The following is a 24,334-nucleotide window of genomic DNA, read 5'->3' on the forward strand; positions in this document are numbered from 1 at the left end:
ACACTTAGTATAAGGACTGCAGTGCATGTTTGGCACACCTGTTGCACTTACTATAGATTGTGAAAAATGAGAAGAATGAAACCACACAAATCAATATAATGTTTAACGTAATAATTGAATGAAGTTTATTTAATGACATATTCCATTTTAATAAGTATTCAGGGCCAGTGCACCAATGGCAGGGCACAGTGCAACAGCAGTGTGATTGGAGGTTACAATGTGGCTTATGTCCTGTTTCCTTTTGCTTTAGAAGTTCACTACACGAGAATGAGATGTGTCCTTTTTCCATGCCTTTTCTATAATGGAAAGGTTGAAGGGTTAAATTATTTCACTTGAATGGTCATTCCATTATGTCCTGCAGACAGTGGTGTGGCCATGTGCAGAGAGCTATTTATCATCAGGACAGAACCGTGAGTGCTGCCTGTTACTGGGAGATTTTATCCCACAGCCCTTCACTTGTTCTACATCGCTTACTGTCACATGGATTCAATCCATTACTTTTTCCTTATTTAGGCCTTTGACATTTCTTACCTGCTGGCTGCCTTGCTGGGAGGCTTCGGGGAGCTGCTGCTGTGGAATTTGATATAAGGGGTTCATCAAAACACCCACCTAAGCTATTACACAAATAATAGCCCTTTTGACACAGCAGCAATGGGCTTTTCTGCTTTATTGACAGTGATAATCCTGAGCCATCAATACAGCACTGCTAAAGCTCTTGATAGACTGGAAAACTCGCAGCACAAAAAAAAATATATTTTTTAATTTATTCTGTTTTACCAAGACTGTTTTACTATTGTGAGTTTGGTCATTTTTAAAAATGTATTCCCAAGACAAAATGCATCTTTTTCAATTGTTTCCCTTCAAAGTTTAACCACATGGCATAGAACAGCTTTTATAAATAAATAATTGTGGGTTTCAGTGACTGGGGTCAAGGTGTTTATAAACCTACATTTCCCACATAAGTACTGATATCTTTACAGATGCTTGTGGAAAGTGTAATTGTTGCTTAATCACATATGGAAAAGAATTCAAATTAATAGCTTTTTTTATGATGGTACCACTACCAAGTCTTTACATTAAAAAATATTCAGAACTCCTAGAGATTTTGTATTTTTCTTACAAAAAAACATTACTTGAATGTCAACCTTGGCACAAATCAAAGGTATATGCCTGTCCCTACTCATTTGAGTGTGAGTTTCAGAAATCAAGCTACTGCAGCATATAATTAGATTTTTTCATTACAAGTTAAATTGCTTCACTTTTTCATGTTTTAAAAGTGATATAGTCACTTCATTCTTATTCAACAGCAGCAATTAATTTTATATAATGCTTTTCTTAACTAAACATCTCCAGGCATTACTTAAGGAGCCAGTGTAAATGAAAGAGATACTAAATGTTGTAACTGTAGGAACCTCAACTTCTGTGAGATGAGCTTGTTTTTGAAAAAGAGAGAGTGCATCACAAGAAACTATATATTCATACAGAGCAATTAAAGTCCAGAACTGACTGTGAGTAATGTGAAGTGGACAGTCTGTCTCAACAGCTGGAAAATTGCTTTGAAAAGGAAAGGCCAGTTCGTTGCATCAGGATTCTCTCTGTTATCCGACTGCTTGAAATCCAGTATTAGATTCCGAGATCAGTTAACACCTTTGCACCTCACAACTTGCAATTTTTCTTTTTCTCTTCGTTTCATTTAAATGACTCCTGATTGCCCTGGGTTTTCATCGGGGCCCATTAACCTGAGGAATCACAAATGGAAGCGTTGCTTCAGTATGCTCATGGAGATTGGCATTTTGTCGGAATTTAGTGTGGTGTCGTGAGACTCTGTCCACACAAGCAGGACTGGCTGGGCTCTTGTCGGGGGTTGGGGCTGGCCTCTGCGGCGAGTGCCTTGCGTCTCAGAGAAAAGAATAACCTGCCAAGCGCCTGAGTGCGACGCATTGGTAGCATGTTCTTCCAGCAGCCGGCGCATTTCTCCCTTTGCGCTTCCTGTGAGCCGGGCCAGGCGGGCTCTGCCTTCCACCTGCTCCCAGTGCTCACACGTCCGCGTGCAGCCCCTGTCCTGGGCCCGGACTGCCTCGCCACCGCTGCTGGAGAGCTCCCATGATTTATAGCACAATAAATGGCTGGAGATCATTGGCTGCCATTAATCTGTTAAACTGGAGGTTTTAACCCCTGGTTGTGGGGCTTCCTTGTCTGACTAGCGCCCACCCGTGCAGCTGAACCTTCTCCTCTGCTTGTCGTTGGCATGATTTTATCTTTTGGCTTTTTCTTCTAGCCAATGGAAACGAGACTAACTGAATAACTGGATGTTAGGCTGACCTAAAACCAGCAGTCTTTTTTCATTTTTGGATTTTTTTTCCAAAAGAAACTGAAGGAGTCAGAAGTCCATTCATCAATTAGAATGATGGCTGATAGCATCTGGAGCAAAGCCTATCGCTCACTCCTAAGACTGTGAAACATTGAATAACTTTCTGGCTAGTGTCTAGGCCACTGGTTTCAAGTGACCTTTCTGAATCAATTCCTATGTGCACTTCCCCTGGAGAGAAAACAAAGAGCTGCTTGAAAATGTCACCTGCACCTCTAGCTAGAAAATGTTATTCTTGGATTTTCACAACACTGAAACTGAGGACCTTTGGCTTGACTGGCAGAGAGGTTTATTGAAGGTTTATACTTTATAAGTGGTCAAATGGTTACATTGTCTGAAACATTAAGTAGAAAGTTAAGGCTTTTTTTTCTTTTTGTAGTCTTAAAACATTCATTATAAAAATCAATAGCCATAACATTTCACCATTATCCCTCTTCTTTATCCCTACAAGACAGAAATAACACACCGTTTTTAATTTATGGCTGTTACTATTCTTGTTGTGAAGGGTTACAGTGACCCGAAGTGCCTGGTAGATAATGTGCTGGATACATCTTGTCCTTTAGCACATTAAAATCTCCCCCTGTCGGATGCTGCCTGGGAAAGTATCTGGGGTTGAATACTATTATACAGTAATAAGTTCTGATTGTATAAAATACTGATGATCTAAAAGGACGTCAACAGTGCTTCCACTTTTTTCTTCTGCGAAGGCAAGTGCTGTTCCTCCCTCCCTGTGTCTGTGCTGGCTGTCCAGCAGCTGTAATTTATTGTCACGGGTATAAATAGGATGGCAAGATCACTGAGGCAGGTGGTCTTTTTCGCTAGCTCAGCTCCCCCATCGCAATCCAGCACAAAGGTGGATGTCTGTCCCGGCACCTCCATTACAGACACACCAGTTTTGCCAGGGTTGTTACTGTTCTGGAAAGAAATAAAGTGAGCTTCTCTCTGCTCCTGACAAATCTCTGTGGGCAGGATTTATTAGCTACTCCACAAATTCAGCAGCATTGTCCGGCATCTTCAATCCTCATGATCCATCTCTCAGATCCCGGATTATAAATCTAGCAATGAGGGAATTAGTGGGTTCAAGTGTTTAAAGAATAGGTGTCTTAAAAAAAACGACCTTCTTAAATTTAAGGAACCTTCTTAAGTGTAAAAGCTCCGAGCAAGTTAAATGGATTATTTCACTCCGGCTTGTGAATTAACAGTGTACATCTTCATAAAGTGCTGGAGCTCCTGAGGTTCGGTATTAAAGTAGAAGTTTGTGCAAAAGAAGAACAAATCTGCTTTCAACACCCTCTGGGCAATAAATGGGATTTTGTTGGAATCTAGGCGGTGTTAATGAGGGTCAAAACTAATTTGATAAATATTTCTACAATGACTAGGTTATCACTGTGGTTTTTAATTATTTTTCTTTTAATTGTGTATTGAAGATTAGGAAAGCTAGATGGGCTGCAGCTGTGAGGCTTTGTATTTTTCAAGCATTGGATTCTTTATAAAGTCATCTCTCTGTCTCAAACAATTTTTGCTAATTTCTCTCTTGACATTTTTTGTGCTCCTCTCTTTGTGATGTAAACAAATATGGACATCTTTGTCATTCTATTTTCTTCAAGTTGTGAGACACAGCCGGCACCAGTACCAGTCTCCACAGTAAACAACTGTACCCTTGATTAGAAATGATCAATGGTGTGTAATGGTTAAAAAAGCAATGGGTATTCAGTTACTGTGTGCTTTTAAAACTCGCATCAGTGTAATAGCATAATTATTGAGAAAGAACAGCAAATGTTTGTGGGATTTCTGTGTAGGTTTTGGAAAAGAGTGGATTCTTAATCCAGGATATTAGCAAGAACTAGGCTGCATCTTTTGGGAGATGCATGGAAGATGCTGTTTAATAAACCTGCATACAATCTCTACCCAATTATGCAGACAAAAGGAGGAGACAGCTGTGAGCGATTGTTTTCTCAGTAGCTCCAGAAGTTTGAAATTCTGGTAGCAAATTGCTCGGAGCCAGATGACCACAGTGCTCCCCATTCCTGACTGCAAAATCTTTCCTTGACGAGCAGCGCCTGCTAATCGCTCGGGGAGCTGCCTTTTCACAGCCACTGGCGAGTGCAGGGCTTGTCATTTACACACTGAGTTACGGGGGGGGCTTTATCTGGGGACACAGGCCTCCACTCCATCACCTTGCCAGTTCAAAACACAGCGCAGGTCTCACTAGAGGGAGAGATAAGGCTGCTGGCCATGGCCTGTCGACTCTGCTGTACAAACTTTTTAAATATTTGTTGAGGCCAAAAATATATAGAAAAATTGTATGATGTACCATCAGGCTTCCAGTCTGTGTATATGATTCTGTATTGCCCAGAGCTACTTTCTCTTTGCTTTTCTAAATCCTCCACCTTTTTCAGTCAGGAAGTACAGAGATAATGTAGATGGAATTCAAATTAGTGTGTTTAAACCCCTTTCAAACAATTTCCAGAGTTTCTATTCCCTCCCGTTTTTAGCTGGATCTTTCCATTCATTTTTTTATTGTATTATAAAACTATATAGAAATGACTAATTTCTCAGTTTAGGACCTTCATAACACATATCTGGGTTTTAAAAGCTGGATAGCTAATTTAAGTTATAGAATGAAACATGAAGAAGCTTCAATATAGCTGGTGCACAAATCCCTAAAAATGAAGGAATTTCAGTTCTAAAGCGACGCTGGAGGGCTAGTAAGGTGAGAGTCACTGCAGCACTGCGGACGAACACGGATAAGCTTCACCAAGCCTGGGGGAAGGAATGCCGTGACTCATTAGGGCACCAAGGACTATGTGCGGTGTGCATACTGATACCATAGGGGACACCACATGACAGAGACATGTGCAAGGAAGGGAAAGTACTGGCTCTGTTTTACAGTGAGGTAAGAATATGGGTTGAATCTGCCTGGGTATCTGCAGTGCACACTCTTGGTTCTTTTTAAATGTCCTGCAAGTGAATGAAACCTGTACCCCCACACTTTGAGGTTTCCAGTTTACTCTTTCATTCCTGAAAATGAGTGTCCTTTTTTTACGCTATCAAACATGAAGGGCACCTGTGTGTTGGTGGCGAGAACGGAAACACAGTGAAAGTGATTAGATGTATCAGAAGCCTCTCTTGTTGTGCGGTGTGCATGGTCTGCTGCCCTTGGGAAGAGGCTGCTCGTGCATGGCGATGTGCGAACTGCCAGGACTGCTCCTACACAGTGATGACGTCTAACCCCACCCTCGGGAGACGCTGCACTCCCGTCCGCCCTGTCTCAGCAGAGGTTTTCAGAGCTCTTGGCAGGTCAGTTGGGTGAGATGGAGGAAGGCTGGACAGAGTAAATTAGAAATGGCTGTCTGACAGGCAGCGTGTTTGTGTCTGGGCGTGGAATTGAAGTAATACAAGAATAGCACAGTCAAGCCAAGCAGAGGTTAGCGGCTGGTCTATACGGTGCCTTGCTTGAAGTCTGTAGGTTTGGGTGTACAACAGCTCAAACAAAGTGAAACCGGGTTGATATGGTCCTAGTGCCTTGCTCTTGATTTCCCTTCCTTATCTGGGTTGTGCAATGTGAGCAGCCCAGTGCCAGTGCAGCCTCAGGGTTGGCTCTGAATTCCCATGTCTGGCAGTGGTGCTCTCTGTACATGCAGGCCTGCTGAGAAAGTGTGAGCTCAGGCTGGCTGGTCCATCCTCATGCCTCAAGGAGCCAGTGATGAGGTCTCACTGTGCCAGGTTTCAGATACTTCCGTTGACAACAGAAGTTGAAGGCCAGAGCTAATTCTCAGAATAATTTTTGGCTAAGATTTGCATTGTGTTTTTTTTAACAAATACGGTAGCTCAACCTCCTTTACCAGGTTAGATGTTAATACATAACTAGTAAATGAGTAAAGATGAAAGACATTTATCTCAATGTTTATTAATCTTAAAAAAAAGAAGTAGCAAGTCAGTGTAATGAAGATGTGCTATAAGTGTACAAAGTAAATTTTGATTCTCAGAAAGATTTTGATGAGGTTGAGTTTAATAGATTAATTATATCCAAGATAATGTCTCGTTACAGAAACAAGTACAAATATGGTGTGGATGCTTTGATAAGGGAGCTTTAATTAGTGGAGTACACCAGGGATCTGTTCTAGGACCACTGCTCTTCTTAATTTCTACCAATGCTTCATCTCAATTATGATAATATAGTTTAAATTGTCAAATTTGCAGAAGATACCAAAACAGGAGGATTAGCAAACACTGTAGAAGCAAAAAGCACAACCAAAAACATAAAAAACTCTTGGAGCTTCTGCCTGAACTTCTTCAATTCCCTTACTTTTCCTACCAGGCAGCTAAATTGCCTATTGGCCTCAAAATAAACCAATCGGCAAATTTCCCAGTAAAGTCTCTCTCTCAGACTCTTCACCACTTAAGCCTTTCAGAAATTCACAAAACTCAGTTTCCCAGTCCTCAGTTAATCTTTCACCTTCGGTGAGTGGTACACACAGATGCTCTGCCTTCTGCCCTTTCCAACAGCAAGCATGTTCTCCCCCACCTGACTGACGCAGGAAGCCTCTGCTTTCTGCTTTTTAAACAGTCACATGTCCAGCTGGCTTCCTGCAACTCATTCCCCCAGAGGTTTCTGGGAAATGTGGCCTTTACAGGGCTGTGCTCTCGCAACAGTTAGTCAGACAGTTATGCACGACTATACAAGATGGAAAATACTGGCTTGGAAGAATCTACTTGTGAAAAAAGATTTTGATGTTTGTGTTGACACATCATTTACATCTTGTAGAAAATGTGAAAAGAATAAACAGAATTTTAGAACTTTAGAATTTTAGAAGGTGTGGAATTCAAAAGATGGGATGTGATGTTACAATTTTACAATGCACTAATAAAAACACGCTTTAAAATTGTAACACATAGGACTTGATTGTAACATCCCCCTGAGATGGAGAGCACTTGAGTCTTGAGGCAGAGGCTTAGGGGACTGCCGTCTCCTTGAGGCTTTCAAGTGGGCACTGTTCATCATCAGTTGTGTTCAGTGTTGGTAAGAATTACAAAAACTAATTCTGCACTTGAATCAGTTCAGAGAGGAGTGATCAGATACTTTGGGGACCTGCCCGAAGTTTTCAAAATCCTGAAAGGATTTCCCACTTCAGTCTCATGAACTTCTTCATAATCATCAGTGGAAACCACAAGAAAGAGCTTTTAAAACCAAGAACAGGAAATGCTTTTCTACACCAAGAGTGGTGGGAGTGTGGAAAAAGCTGCCCAGCCTTGTTGTTGAAGCCGATACCCTCGCTTCTTCCAAGAAAGATGATGGATGGGATCTTCATGTTAGTTAGCTGCTGGCAATCACGAAAGCTGCACAGTGCTAACAGCTGCTTCTGTAGAAATATAAAACATATAATATGTTTTCATGCACACAAGGAAACAATACGTGTCAAGAAGACTGGAACCGAGACTGTATAAAATGTAATGCAGTGTAACAAGTATTAGTTTGCACAAATTCATCTAATGGTTATGCCATTCTTGAACTGTGTGGGAGGACCGTAAATTGCCCTGGGCCATGTGGATGGCGATGGTTTGATGCCCAAACGTTACTCTAAGCAGGATCTGAATTAAAGAAAAGCACTTAACTGAAACTGAAATCCTAGCAGAAATAAATTAATTTCAGGTCTGAAATCATTTTGTCACTTTGGGATTTTCGTTGAAGGGCTATTCTTTTGTGACTGCCTTGTTTAAAAAATAGCCATGCCAGTTGATACCATAGGCAAATGTATGGCCTGAAACAAAGGGTGAACCTCATTATTTTTTTTCTCATGTGTGTATGTGTGTTTGTCAGAGTGTGTCTTGCAATGAATTAAGTTAGTTAAGCTGTTAGAAGACAATAAGCGAACGGGAATTGCTGAACACTTGCTCCACCTTGGGAACAGCGAAGCCATTTTGCTCCAGCAGACCACTTAATAGTCTGTGATGATTAGGGCAGGATGAGCTTCTACTCATCAGGAGGCAGACAGAGTTGAGAAGGGCTGTTTAACCTTATGGTGAGCGAAGGCTGGAAGAGGTAGGATTCTGAACAGCAGTTGATTTTGGTGATGTTTTTCAGGGTAAGGGTGAGAGATACACATTAGATTTCAATGCAGTTTCCCTCAATTTTAAAATTCTAGTTTTTAAAAAAAAAAGTATTCTCCTTTCCTTCACCCTTCCTCGTCCTCGAAGCCCGTAGTACCTGACTACAATACCTTTCCAGTCATTCTGCTGTTTCGTGCACCTTGGCTTTGTCTTGACTGCACCATCCTGTAGCCTGTACCCTTCGGGGGCTGTCTCTAGAGGCAGGACCGAGCTGTGTGGTTTACTCCAGCGAGCAGGGAGCCGTGATTGATTTTGTGGAGTTCAGCGGCTGTTACTTTATCTCATGGAGTATTCAGATCCTATGGTATGCATCAGGTCCTCTACATTAAGCCTATCCCTTGGAGCTTTACAAAGTGAAGGGAGATGCAGTGAAGAAGAGCAAAACTAATTTTCCAGTTAATAACTTTTTTTAGAATATCTAATTTTAATAACTTGGTTTTAAAATGAATTAATTAACAGCTGAAGCTGCAGTATTCTGTCTCAAGGCCATGCTAGTGATGTAATTCTCTGGCTTCATTTTTTACTTGTTTAATTAGTTTTTTTGTGTTTCATCCACGGATAATAATTCTTAATCATGCTTTTAATGCATGGTTTTTATTTTTATTTATTTTTCAGAGACCAGAGAGCAAGCATTTTGCGAAAACAATTTTGACTGGAAACGAATGCAATTTTATTTGTACTCATTACAGTAAAGTGCCAGAGTAGCATACATCCTCTCTAACAGGTTGGTGGGTAACCTTGGTGTCAGGAGTCCATGCCAATAGTTTCAAATTACAGGCACGTTGCTTTTCATGACGTTAATGACCCCAGGTACTGCAATCAGCCTAGATGATGAGGCTTTGTAATATGTTGAAATTAGTATTCGTTGTGTCAGCTCTAAACAATGAATTATTTATGCTTTGCTTAAAGCAAATGCTCCATTCTGTGAGGATGGGAAAGAATGTCGGGGCTAAATGGTGAACAGAGTCATGTTTATAATAAATGCCTTATACACATAAAGAAAAAAATATTGCCTGCCTGCCTTTGGCTGCTAAGAAATGCACGGCATTTTTCCAGCATAGTAGCTGATTTGTTAAAACCATTGCACCTTGCAGACAGTCTCTCAGTGTACAAGCTAGTTTCTTAAATGGTGCTACTGTTTGTACTCTGAAAGATGTCTCCACGCTGATGCTGAGAAAAATTGCAGCTTTGCCACTGTACATTCATAAGTAATCTGCTCTTTCAAATGCATGCAGATCATTTCCAAAAGAAAAAGTCTTATAGGCACACTGGGAAATGTGAGCAAATGGTATGCATTTACCTTCTATGCTCAGGGGCTGTGATAGCTGCTTATCCTTTTCTTTCTGTGTTCAAGTCTTGGGCTCCTCACATGGTCTCACTCAGCACTTGGATCTCTCCAAGTCTTGCAGGGAAATGACAGGTGGCTTGATTTTTCAGCTTTGCTGACGAAAGCATTCAAGGCACATGATGACTCTTCCTCTTGCTGTTAAATGAATGCATTAAATATGAGAGACCTGCCACCAGCAAATGCCTAACAAGTGGAGCAGGATCAAGTGCTGTAGGACAGGTTGTAAGTCCCAACATTAAGAGAAGCTTTAACATTTTTTTGTGAAAAGGTCTAAAAATTCTAGGTGAAGCAGAGTTGATGGGTCATTTTCATTGGTTTTGTACATAGGTGGTTTTGGATAGTTACAAAGCCACTCTGCAGAGGTTCTGAAAGATCCTTTTCTTTTTTCTTTTTTTCTTCTGAAAATTCTGTCCAATGTGACCCTTATCCAGAGTGGATTAATTGAATTTATATGGGGAGTTGGCATTGGGCACCAGGGATGTGTTAGGGCTGACACTCTCACACGTGGTTTTACCTTGCTGTTCTCCATGTTCAGCTTCACTGAATCATGTGCAAAAAACTGCAAAAAAAGGTCACAGTCAAAGCCAGGAATGTGTAACTCCAGTGTGGTAAAGTGCGCTCATTGAGTTATTGAGCACGACCCCTTCCATTTTTAAGCTTTTTGTGCAACTTCAGCCCTTGTTGAAATACTATAATTAACCATTATATGAAATTGTGCAGGGCAGGGGATGACAATAAGCAGAAGAATGTGCTCATCAGGGATGAATTTGAAGGCGGCTTTTAGGTCACAACGTTGCAGGGTGCTGAATGGGCCATTTGAAAATAGGATGACTGCCTGATTAGCAATTGAGAAAAAGTGGGCACAATTTAGCTGCAACTGCAAAAATGTATATGCTCTATGTCATTTTTTAAATCATCATGTAGACTTAATGACGAAATGTGCATTTTTTTCTTGGTGTTACCAAGTTATAATGGCAAGAAGAGGTATATCTTTACTCCCCCCCCATTATTAACATGCATTGTGCTTTGTAGCAGTTTTGCCAAATATATCTGTTTTTAACTTCAAATTGGCCTTTCTACCATTTTGTATCCGAAAGCAATTCTTTGAACCTTTTCAGTCTTGACTTCAGTGGTTTTGAGTTTAGCCTCCTGCACTTGCTCCTGCAGAGAGCTTCCTGTCTCCGGCCTGCTGCCCTTCATGTCGGCACAGCTGTGTGGCGTCTGAGAGCAAATCCCTCTGGCTGCCTCTTCCGAAGGGACTGTCGCCTGGCACAGGCCCCTTCTCCCTGTGCTGCGCACCTCCATTACGAGTCGCTGAAAAATTTAAGAAGGAAAAAGAAGAAATAGCAGCTGCTGTGACGGGGAACTTAAATGAACCTGACAGACAGCACACAGAGCTGCATTAAGGGCTCCACTTTAGAGAATAAAAAAGAGCCCGTCCTCCGATATCATGGAGGACATCTTCAGAGGAGCAACAAGATCAGATTTATGAACTGGATGTTCTTGCTACACTTGCTTAAAATTGTCAGCCACAATCCAAACTGCTCTTATTATAGTTAATTAGGTTGATACTATCAGATTCCACTGAGGTCTCTCTTTTAATGCTGCATTAGTGATCATAATTGAAAACATCAATACAGTGTGGGTGGATGATCCTGTTTTGCCCAGCCATTGCTATTCACACACTCTTTGCTTTCCACCAATTGGTACACCAATTTCCTTTTCTTGCATGCCCTTTATGATTTTTTTTTTGCTTTTCAGTGAATTCAGTACTGTTGAAAGCTGCCAGTTTTTCCTGGCTGACAAGTTTTAGGATCGGAGATGTAGATGCAACTGTAAGCGATTTCCCCAGACCTGCAGACACGATGCCTGTCTGTGCGCTCTCTCTCTCTCATATGTGCATGTGCATAATACAAGACCCCCTTCCGGCATGTGTTCTGCTTTAAAACTTTATTTTTTTATTCTGTTTTTCAAAGCAGCCTTACAAGGTGCCTCATCTTTCCTAAGAACTGCTTTGGCTGCTTGGAACAAAGTACAAGCGATGTCATTAATGTCACAGTGACATTGCGTGTCTCGTGTAACTCGTAACTCACTGCAGGGGGTGGAGGTGTTTTTACACCTCTTCACACAAGACTGGTAAAAAGAAACAGGCTTTAATAAAGACAACTTGCTCAGTTACATAAAGGAATCTATGTATTGTGGCTGACATTTCACTTTAAATGGCTCATTTATATTGCACAATTAAAAGCAATATAGACATTTGAAATTTGATAGTGCCCAAATACAAAATAGAGAATGTGGGCACAGGAGTGGACAGCAAAGAGCAGAACTTCTGCTGAGGCTGGTTTGGTACATTCTTATTGGCAGCATTTTGCAAAACAGAATTGACCAAATCTATTCTAGCAGCTGGGATAGTCTAATAATCTTATACCCCTCTGTATGCGCAGGAAATCGTCTTTAGTCTGTGTTACAATGTTCATTTTTTGTGGCAAGATAAATTTTAAGTCTCTGTCAAGAACAGTATCCAAATGCAACTCTTGATCTCAGAAATGAAGCATAAATCTTTTTCTTTATTGTATATAGCTAATGGAGGTGTGAGTATACCACCTCCAGGGACTAATTTAGTTCTCTTACTGTAAAATTTTCATCTGTAACTTTTTTCCCTTGAATAAATAATGCATTCACTTTTAAATGAAATGTCTGTAGAAGCGAGAGTGAGAAGCAGTAATCTCTTCTCAGAAGCCCTTTTATAAGAAAGGTGTGGAAATACGACAGAAGCCACATTAATTTGATGATTTCGTATTGTTGCTTTTTACATATTCAAAACAAGTGTGCGGAGCTCCATGTGGAGGGGAAGACAGCAGCTTTCTTCAGCAGCTGAAAGGTGGAGGCCTGCGTTTGTGTGAAGTGACTTGACATCTTGAGCGAGTGACCAGAGTGTCTGCTTTCAGCTGCCTTTTTCATTCAGAGGGGTCTGGAGAGAAAATCAGTATTCTTTATTTTCATTCTGTTTTATAAATATTAGCAGTGCCACACAATGGACTGTATGCTCCGGTGTAGCCTGCTGTATCGCTCGTATTTCCTGCATGCAGATGTGCGGCGTGTTGTGAATGTGTATGTTAGTGTCGTCAAGATGATTTATAGTTGCCAGTGCTTCAGACCTGCCAGGCTGCTCAGCTTTTGGTTGCTGTCAAAGACTTTCTTTTTCCCTATGTTTGAAATCTCAGAAATCTCAGACTCATCACTTTGTTTTACTCTGTGATTGTGGCTTTGCTTGTTGGAGGGACAGTCCTGCTGACTTGATATTCAGAAACTGTAAGTTATGACCCCACATTATCCTCAGAGAATGAAAGCTCTTGGAGACTTAGGGTTGAGAACATACCGGAGGAGCCCAGAGTCTGTGCCACAGGCGTTTGTCAATTTTACCAGTGATTCCCTTATAATTTATGCAAATGTTTACTTTTGACAAGTGCCTTATATAAACTTTTCATGGTGTTTATTTTATCACAAAGTCTTCATGTCAGGAAAGGACCCCATTAGACCCTCCAGTCCAGATTTGCCTTCAAATTCTTTTGAATGTGCTGCCGGGGGCAAATGAAAAAGCAGATGTCATTTTTCCTGTTCAGACATACGCAGGATGGAAATGGCACAGTGTTTCACTGCTGAATGATTTGCAATACTTATTTCAAGTTCCTTCTTTCTGAAGAGTCACTGATTTAGGGATGCCTTCTGAACCATTTTATAGGAGAAATTCCATTATCTTAGCAATTTGATTTCACCAGCCCCTGGTCCCAGGTGGTTGGATTTTATAGGTCTGTGATGCTGTAGAAAGTAATAAAGGCTGTGCATTTTCAATTTACATCTTTCCTATGCAGAGCCAAAACCTGGTACTGGTGGGCATCCCTCACTGGAAATAATGGAGGTAGCAGACTGAGGGTGGATCGGGACCCCCTCTTGATCTCTTCCAGTGTCCTTTCTCAGACCCACATAAAATACCTGAAACCTTCTTAAATTATAAGAATTCAAATGATATGTTTTTGTGCGTCGCTGGCAATGACGGGGATTCTCAAAGGTGAATCACAAATACATGTTTAAAGCTTTGTTTCTAAGCTTTGTCGTTTCAGTGCCATGTCAAAACCTTTCCAGTTTCTAGTGTTCACCAGGGCTAGGAGCAAAGCCTTCCTAACCCGGTACAGTGCCATGTGGGACAGCACTGCAGGAACCCGTCTTCCTCTAGAAAGGATACGCCATTGCATTTTAGTCATTTTAATACCTTATCAGAAATAATAAACTTAATCTTTCTTTTGATTTCTGTTTGCTTATTTCATACACTGGTGTTATCCAGTGCCAACTCCAATGGAGTATTTTTTTAAGACAGGCTTATCATTGCCTCGTGACATTTTCAAGTCTAGTCGCTTGCTTTCTGATTACTGTCTTTGATCTCAGTCAACACCATGTACTTAATGATGGTTAATCACACTTATTTTTGTAAGTACAGTACTCAGTTTAATATAAATATCTGCTTTCTACCCACCTACTATCAATGTATCTGTCTATGCACATAAACTGACTTTTGTGAAGATAAGAATGCCAGTGTAACTCAAAACATTTGTAAGTAAAAAGCAATTATTAGAGATAGCAATTCTGCATGCCAGTCTAATAGATGAGTCCCACAGGAAAATTCAATTACAAGGCTTTTTTTTCCCCACAGTAAACTAAATTGCTTGTTATTTTGTGCTGTAAACTTCATTTCTCGTCTTTCCCTGTAAGTGTCAGGTCTAGCTCAAGCCCATCAGTTAGAGCAATAGCAGCATTTGCCGAAGTGCAGTGTGACGCAAAAGGACTTCAGGAGCAAAAAATGAATCACATTTGTTTCCCTTCCTGCTAGAGAATTAATAACAATGTCAATAATTAATGCAGGTAACATCCCAAGTAATGAAACATTATGGCAATTATAATAAACTGGTGTCTAGGCATAGGATATGCTGCATTTGCTTTGTTAGAGACAATCATGCTGTCACATGTTTAAGAAAGAACTGTAGAATTGCTTTGATGTTGCTGATGTTGACAGATAAGGAAGGTTATGTTTCGTTGTGCATGCGGGACTGGTGACTCTTAAAAGTAATTGTGGCAGCAGACTGTGTTAGAAGAAAAAATCCTGCAGAAGTTATTGGTTGGGGCCACACTGGCTAATCTGGGGTTCTAGTGCCACGCTTGTACCTTAACGTGCCCGTCCTCAGCTCAGAGGCGCGGTTGCCATGACAGTGACAGATGAGCATAATCACATGCAGTGCGAAAGGCCCTATGGAGTGCGCTTCTTCACCTGTGAAGTGGCACCTGGTTACTCTGCTCAATTAATGATATCTCTGGACATCTCAAGGCCATTGTACTTCTGAACTCTTCGTTTTCCTTCTTTTGTGCTTTCCTTGTATACGCTTATATACATTTTCTTTGCCCTTGTTTTCAGGCAGTCTTTCATTTATTCAATTTGTAGAATAAATATTGATTATTAAACTACACCTTTTTGAGTTTTATTGAACTTCTCCTGGTAGGGTGTGTGTTGGTGCAGCTGCAAATGCTCTCTGTTTCCAGGAAGCAGATGCCAAAAGAAACAAACTGTGCTCAGTTGGATGTAACTCTAACCATGTTTTGCTTACTGTAGTGTTGTGTCAATATCACTTACTTTTTTTGCTGTTTAAACTGTTAACTGGAGGTTTCTCCATGAATGGGAAATTTCACCCTTGCCAAGTTTTTATTGTAGCAGTGCTCTCTTCATTAGAAGTAAGACTAGCACATACAGTACATTGTTTATCAGTATCAGGCCTTGAATAAAAAAACACCATATTATTTTGAACACTATTAATCGGGTTTTTATCTAAAAGTAATCCTTTGATATCTACACAAAGCATTTAGTATTAGTATTTTACAGCTTCTGCAGAGTTGTACTACAAAGGTGAGGATAAATGTATTGGGATACCTGACGGTACATTTGAAACACAAGAGATCTGATGTGTCCTATGAGGTTATTTTTGAAGAAAAACATGCATCTTTCCATTAATAAATGGCATTGTTTACAGGAAGAATTTCTGGTATGTACAGATTATTGGCATGCCCGCAATCAACCTGTCAAGTAGTTTGCAACAAGGTACAGAAATTGCTGCCAAAAAAATATAAAAGTATGTGAACCTTTTGAAAATCATTCCTGTGCAACATATAATCACCCTTGTCATGATGTGGACTCCTGGTGGCTGTCAGCTGTTGGAATCGGTCCTGACAACACGATGCCAAGGAATCTGGGAGCTGAGGGCTGCGTGCTGCCGTGTGCACAGCAGTCTGTCAGCCTCTCGGGGGCCTTGACACAGGTCACCCTTGGGCGCCGAGGCGGGTTACATTGGAAAAGGAGAGGCACCTATAAGCAGCACTTTCAGTCTTCCATCTGTGGTAGGGAGAGAGTGGGGTTAGGAGGTCCTATAGTATTTAAGTAAAGAAAGTTCGATTAAACTACTTTTTACCAAAAAATATTCTACCGATTTTAAGTAACAGTTTAAAAAATGTTATCCTTTGTGGATTGGAACAGAATGTTGTCTGGGTTCTAATGGTTTTGGAGTGAGACTCTGATGCGACATGTTCCAAACATGCACATTACCAATGCAACAGAAATGTCTCCGATTTGCCACATCCAAAAGGGAGTGTAAATCTTCTCATGCTTCTGAGACGCACAGCATAACTGAAACTAACACGTTTTGTGCACACTACCAACTACAGGAGTTGTATATTTGTCCTGTTAAGACCTCTCAGATGCTACTGCTAAAAAGGTTTTGTAATCGCTCTACACATGAAGAACACAGGGAAAATGTTCTGTTCATGCTGAAGCGACACTTGCATAGAGACAATTAACGGGGTTTCTGAGAATCCAGTGCCATCACCAAGGGCGGTGGGCTTAGGGTGACAATATTAACAATGATGTGCCATTGATCAGATTTGTTCCCTTAAAAAGCTGGGAGGGAATTTTCCTTGAAATAGATTTAGGACTGAATTCATTGGCAGCTCTCATTTCCTGGAAAGCTGTACTATAAAACGATTTTGGGCACAATGACAGGCAAACTGATGACACTGACCTTTCTAGATTTTCTTTTAAAGGAACTGCAGTATGTTTGCTTCCTGCTGTCCATCTGTTGTGCTCTCCTTCTAATTAAATTCTTTCGTGACCCAACACTCACTCGTCTTTTTATTGCCAATAATTACGGTTGGGTCGGTATAGTCATATAGGCTGAGGGCTAAGACAGTTACAGGATACGATGATAACGTTTTTAGTCGAGCAGCTTAGGTGCTGTTCAGCCCTTCAGATAACAAATGTATTTTATTTCTCCAGACATATTGACTCCATGTGGTTTGCTGCAGGAGGGTTTGGAGCAAGAGAAAAAAAATATTATACTCAAATTATTTCTCCCTCTAGGTTCAGTACAAAAACACTGTCTGAACAGTGTGGAGGACTGGGAAAACAATCTCTGTTTTTGCTGCTGTTCATCTAGGGAACATAATAAAATAAAAAAGCAAATTACCTTTTCCCTTTCTTGTTCCCCTTCCTGTTCTCCAGAAGGAATGTACAACAGGGTACATTACATACAGTATGTATCTTTTTTAAATACTGTTTTTTCAGATACAAATAGTCCAGTGCACACTAGCTCTCCCGACCTTACCTTTGCCTCCACGCAGTGTGAGGGCATGACAGATTCACAGGAGTGCATGATTCACCATTTACATAATGAATGTCTTGCTTGTCTTGTGTCATGCAAGTCGCCTGTGTCTATAGCAGTGCTGCGAACAATGAGTGAGAGTGGATGAGTGGAAGTGGAGCGCTGTGTTCTATACTCACGCTGCCATTGTGGCATCGGTGACCATGGTAACCAGCATCCTTGAGGAGCGAAGGACGTCACCGCTCTCTTAGAGGTGCGAGCTGTGCCCTGGGATACAGATCCAGTGGGAAGCCACTGACCTGGCAGTCAACTTGCTTGTGGTTTTGAGGTTTGAATCGCAGCCTGGTGGTGAGAGCTTGCTGAGCCGTCACCGGCATCACCCTTTGCCACCCTGAGCTGCGCCCCTCTTTGCTCACTTTCACTCTTGAAGTGTTAAAGGCACATTTTGTCATGGTGCTGCTCCGCATTCCCGATACTAAATCATATAAGGCCCCGGAGATAACCCCTGCGGGAATCAAAAGCAGAAAGAAGTAAATCAAGGGCGAACAATATAAATCACAGGCTGGTTAAAGTTTGTAAGATTAATCCGGCTCTCCGTAATGTGAGCTATATTCCGTCTCCGACATGCTGTGATATCTTTGGTATTTTCTGCTTTTATCCTGTCACTGCTTGGGCAAGATGAATGGGCTCAGATTGCCAGATTTCTTATCAGCCCCACAGCAATGTGATCCCCTTGATTGCTTTTGATAGGGCTTTGTTTCTCCTGGGCAGGGATTCTGCTTGATTATATTACAGCTGGCTTGTCCTGTATTTTTTGGGATTGCCACCTTGCATCGTCCGTGGGCACCCATCCCTGTCACTGGGAGAGAAAGGGCTAAGCTCCTGGGTTTGTGCCCCCATCGATTCTTGGTTTAGTTGTTCAAATCTTCTTCTCTAAAACCATACAAACACAATCTGGTTTGAGTCTGGAGGTGTTGCATCCAGGGAAATTCTGCTTCTGTTCCGAGATGACCTGGGATTCTCATAGTCATTCTCCAGGAGCTCCAGTTTTTAGGAGTCTAAATCCCTATTTTAAGCAAAACAAGGTTTTTAATTAATTTTGATTTCAATGGGAGGGCTTTCAAACCATTTTTTTCCCCTCATTTTTAACTACAGGTAAATGTCAATTGACTCGCCTAAACCTTTTTTCAATTGGCAGTCAGTCTGCTTTCTTCAAGCTGATTGTTTATTTACTGATTGATCATTTATTTTCTTATTTTCATTTATTTCTTTTTCTCCAGTGCTAAGTCTCAGAAGTCATTGCAGCTACTAAAACTGTAAAAGGTTGGACCTGTAAAATACCACCTGCTTCAGTATGTTTAAATGGCTAAACTGTGGAATAGTAAAAAATGCCTCTTTTTGTCTTCCAATGCCTGTTCTCTTTATGTATCTGGCTTTGTATTAGACACCGTTTTCATGTGTATTTAATCAATGTAAACTGGAGCGAATCGGCAGAACAAATCTGGATCTGTGAAAGCCGTTGTTCAGCAGTATGAGTGCTAAGGAGGAGCTCTGCTGGGCAGAAGAAGACAGAACTTGATCAGAAGGGTTAAAAGCTGTAGTGATACAATCTTATCTGCAAGAGCACAGCATCCTACCTCCAGAATCAAGCTGAGAATAACTGAGAAAAAGAAGCGATGGAAAGAAACTTTGATCCTGTAGACAGTTTGTTTGTGTTTCATCTTTGTAGTTTGCACAGTACCTCTGTCCCATTTTGTGTGGTTTTCTTTCCATGTGTGTTCAGATTTGTCAGTGGTGGACACCTTAAGTAACTAAAGGCATTTGTTGGATTGTGAAAATCCCCTGAAACATAATCTGGCATTTAAAGTATCACAGAAAACCATAAAAATACAATCTGGCATTTAGTTGTTCTTAGGAAAACCCTAAAAAAACAGTCTGGCATTTAATAGATTGTAGAAAAGCCTCCAAAAGAACTTTTTTTTGTTGGGGCCTTGGTTCAGCTGTCCTTTAATGGGAACCAGGTTGCCGTGAGACATTGTTCCAGGGCGCTGGAATGTGTACCATGAGGTACCGAAGTAACCAAGGATGCCTTCATAGCAGCAGAGAGTACGATTGAGGCGTCTTTTATTTTTTTTAAATTTTTTAATGACTCACCTTGTTAATACTGGGTGGAAACAGGCTGCTTTCCAGCAGGGCCTTTGCACAGTGTTTATGGAAAGTAACGCTTAGGAAATGAGAATGAAATGAAAAATCACAACAGTCAGAAGAGGAAGGAAAAACAGCAGCAGGAGTGATAAATCATTTTGCATGACATACTGGGAGTTCTACATTGTCGATCTGTCAATACAGCAAGCAAATTGTTGTTTTTTTTAAACAGAGTAGGAAAAAATTAAGAATTAAAGCACGATGAGCGACTTCGTCTCTGAAGTCACAGGGTTCAAATCATTTTAAATAATGCGAGTGAGCGCATGTGAGGAATGGGATTTTTATGAGTCTCTCAGCTGCCTGCCTGTTTAGAATAAGAGACGGGCAGTAAGTGCTGTTGCCAGTGGGTTTGCTATTACTGCTCTTGCTGTAAAGTAAATTGAACAGCACAGCAGCAGTACTCTTAGTCAGGCCTGAGAACAGGCTTTCTGCACACCTCTCCCCATCTCAGTGCACCTAAGTGCTTTTTATTCAGTAGGAAGCAATTTAGCTGGCTACAGCAGACTATATTATCTTGGCTAGCAGGTCTCTGCATCCTGGCTTCTTTTTTCTGCCAAGTTGTATTTACTGCCAGGCTGTCCTTTCCTTTGTAGCCTGCGAAAGGGCTGTGCAGAGATTCTGTGTGGCGTGTGCTGCACGGGGCCTGTGTCCTTTGCTCTTAGCCCTCCGATTGCACGAAATTGGCCTGTGTCCATTCTTTACTTTATTGCCGCTAAATTCTTATTAATTAAATTGTAATTTTTTAACCTTTTAGTGTGAATAATGGACTTCCAATTTAGGCTTCCATAATCAAAAATTATTCTAGCCTGAGGATTTTTTCAATTTTTGTTAAAGGAGCTCTTCCGTTAATAAAGATAGTACATGCACGGGCATTTTCAGTCTAAACGCCCGGTCACTTTGCACCACCGTTAAGTAGCTTTTAATTTCATCATGGAATTCATCTGTATTTTAACTTTCTGCACCAGAACAGGTTCAGGACTGATTGCTCACTATTTTTTGGGCCCCTAATCATTCAGTTCTGGCTACAGAAATAAAGCTGAACCTGGCATTGTATGTGATGGGGTCTTCTTCTGGAAATGCATGTTGCAGTCGCTGGCATGTGTTTTTGAGGATTGGTTTCATTTGTGGTTAAAGTGGTAAGAAAATGGATGGATAGATGGTTTCATTTGACTTCATGAGATCCCCCTTTTTTGTTAATATTTCATATCATACTTTAAGCTTCTTTGCCCAAGACCAGGCACAGTGTTTTAATCAGCATTCTAAATTACATTTGTTTTTTTTTCTTCTGAAAAACACCGAGAGTCCATTAAGCCCATTATGACATGTAGGGAACGTTCGAATGTAATCACCCACGTACTCCATTTTAATAACCTCCGCAAATGGAGCTCACATTAAAAAGAGGTTCTCAATGTGGTGCGGTCTTTAATAATATTTTGGATTCTGTCTTTGCGGTTTATGCCTTTTGCTTTGGGGCCCTCTGGCACTTACAGAACCTCATCATTCTAAAGGAAGAAAATTTCATCGATATCTGAGAAGCAGACTGTATTAGATTTTTAAAAACTTGTCGTTGAAAGGCGCAGGGCGCTGCGGGGCGTTCAGAGATGTTGGACATGTGACTTCAGGGAGCTGGCTGGCTCCTCAGTGTGTTCTCCTTTACATCTGAGCTCTGCCCCCACTCTAAGTAAACAAAAACCTCTGACAGCTGACATGAAAGACTCTCATCAAAGAAATAGCTGAAAAGCAATTCCTTGCCTTCTAATGGGTTGTATGCACTGTAATCTTCCTGGTGCACTTTTGCCTTAAAAAGTATGACTTTGACGATAACATTTATTTCCTATTGTGTCTTTTATCCCGAGTGCCTCAAGGCATGACAGTCACATAGGATGTCAGTATGTTGGGTGAAGAATAACATTAAACACAAAGCATATCAGAATATTAAAAAAATGTCTTGGGAAAAGCCAGACATCTGATAAAATAGTTTGGAACTAGAATGCTATCTGTAGACATAAGGTCATGTTCTGTACTACTTGCATGAATTAATGAATTGATGGAGTTCATATTACAGTGGTCACTATCACTGCATGTAATGGAGGACGGAGTGTCCAGGTCACATACTTGACTATGCCTTACATTGCACCACTAAATCCTGTTCAATCGGACTTCCACGTGTCAAAAGCGTGTACAGACAGTAAAAGGACCTCACACCATGCAGGCACCCATATGTTTCATAAAGCCTCTACTACAGTGTTCCAATTAAATAATTGTGTCTGAATGAAAAAATGTTGAAAAAATCTCTGGCATTCAGTGAAAAATATAACAAGCGTAAATATTGTGGTCAACAAAATTAATCAGCAATGACAGCATGATTGTGTAGATGTGTTTAGTTTCCATGGCATTAGCCCCTGTTTGATGACACTGCGCATCCCACTACCGGCTCTTCAGGAAAGGAGATCAGCTGAATCCTAAATGAAGGTTTTTCAAAGAATTCAGTCAATTCAAGAATGGGTGATTTACTGAAGCCATCTGAAAACGAAGCGTACCACAGCAGTGCCCCACTCGGGATCTGAACCAGTGACCCTGCAGCCCTGATGACTCCTCCCAGAGTCTTCAGCTCAGCTGACATGTTTGTGCAACCTTCTGCTGAAATAAATATCCCCAGCCCTGCTCTGGGAGCCCTCCTTTCTCGTGAGCAGGTGTCTCCCTGTGGGTAGTGTGAGAAAGATAATGGATGACAGTCATGGCCTAGTAACAGCAAGGGAGTTATGTTGCTGAAAGTTGCAACTTTTTAGGAATTCAAAACAGTACATTCATAAAATTGTTACAAGTTTTCCCTGGCTTATTGGTCACCTGATACTGTTGTGTGAAGGAAGATGTGCAGTTTATATGTCATCTGGGAAGGCCTGTGTTTATGTAGATGTTCAGGAATGTGTCTCAGATGTCCAGTGCTGGCCTGTTTCCAAAGTAAACTCACTGCCCACTGAGCATTGACATCAGTGACAGGAGTCAAGCCAGTCAGAGCAGACCCACCAGTTGCTAGAAGGTCAGTGAAAAGTCTTGTAATTACTTTAGTGGCTTCTTAAGCACTGGCTTATAGCCTTGAATTGCATCTTAACTTTTTTTTTTAAGATTAAAGAAATGACATTCAATAAGCACTAGTTAAATTATTAAGTGACTGTACCTCATTTTTTAGTAATCTGTCTTCACTTGTTTTTAGCATTTTACACATTCATTATGCAGTGTAAACAAAAGCTTTTATGTGAAGAGCGCTGTGGAAGATCAGAGCAATGCCTCTTCAAGTGAACGGGATAAAAGATGGTTACGATGCAGCCACTTCTATGGAGTGTTTCTCTGAATTGTAAAATGTGAAAAGGTCTGTAGTATTTACTGAAATTTACTGACTCAACCAAGGAAGAGACCTGTCTCTGTAGAATTTGGCTACTTAGTTTAGACCCCCCTCAGAAAGTGTAAGGGGGGCGAATCACCCAACCTACTGCGAAGCAGAAAGTGAGAGAGTGTGACAAGCCAAAATTGTTCCCCACCTACCCCTAGGTAGACTCATAACTGACTTTGCTTGTGGTTTATCAAAATTGGTCTTTATCATCAAATGTGTGGCTGTGCTAATGTGATAATCCAAAACACAGTAAACAGGGGAATAGGTCACAGAGGACTGCAGTGGAGAAGGCAAACCTAACTGTGAGCAAAGGAATTATAATGATCTTGGGTCACAAAAGGAGTAAAGGTCACCTTCACAGGGTCAGGTCAACAGATAGAGAAGGAGAAATGTTGCAGCAGTAAGGGAGAGGTGTCTTTGAGGGCCCAGTGTTTATTGATTTTTTGGTTATTTTTTTTTAGTGCTTGGCTGCAGAGAACAAGGCAATATGGCAATATGTAGTTCAGGTGGGGAGCTGCGTCAGCAGGCGTAGGCTGCAAAGGAACAAGTAATAGGTTTATTCCATGCTGAAAAGAGAAGAAAGAAAACACAACGTTTCGGCTGTGGAGCCCGCTCACACCGGCTGTGGCCGAAACAGTGTGTTTCCTTTCATCTCTTTTCAGCAGGGAATAAACCTTTACTTGTTCAATATGGCAATATGCCTCATATGCTCATATGAATGTAATGGGCACAACAGCAACAGAAATGATATGTAGTATCAGAATAGGTCAAAAATGCAATACAAGTACAGAGATTAACATGCTCCATGTAATTCCAGGGTCTTCAAATTTATCTTCACTCAGTTACTTAGTAGGTTTCTGACTCTTGCCAGTCTTTGCTGAAACATGAGAGAATCCTGACCTTCCCTTACTGTCATTGTTCCCATACTATGTGCTTGTGCATGCTCTTGGTTTTTGTAAAGATATTGATTAGTGGTTCATCTTTTTGTATGATCAATGTCTGCATTACGCTGTAGGTTGCAGAAAAGGCAGGATTTAAAGAATAAATTATATTCCATCTGAATGCCTGGAACAATAACACTAAAATATCTAGCTTCTTTGAGGTAAACCAACCTTTATTTTCATTTTAACACGTGTTGGGAGTGTTAGTGTGAAAAGTCAGAGCCTTCAGCATTTTGGAAGGTGGCATTTGCTGTTGATTTGTAGACAGCTGGC

The 24,334-nt window shown here is 41.0% G+C and overlaps 1 protein-coding gene across 2 annotated transcripts in view; it reads left to right on the forward strand.

Annotated features, from left to right (window-relative positions):
* Positions 1 to 24,334, forward strand: part of enox2 (ecto-NOX disulfide-thiol exchanger 2) — a 182,721-nt gene that overhangs the window by 34,285 nt on the left and 124,102 nt on the right. The window lies entirely within an intron of this gene.

The sequence above is a fragment of the Atractosteus spatula genome, chromosome 9 (assembly GCF_055471065.1).
Source record: "Atractosteus spatula isolate fAtrSpa1 chromosome 9, fAtrSpa1.hap1, whole genome shotgun sequence".
In the NCBI taxonomy this organism is placed as follows: domain Eukaryota; kingdom Metazoa; phylum Chordata; class Actinopteri; order Semionotiformes; family Lepisosteidae; genus Atractosteus; species Atractosteus spatula.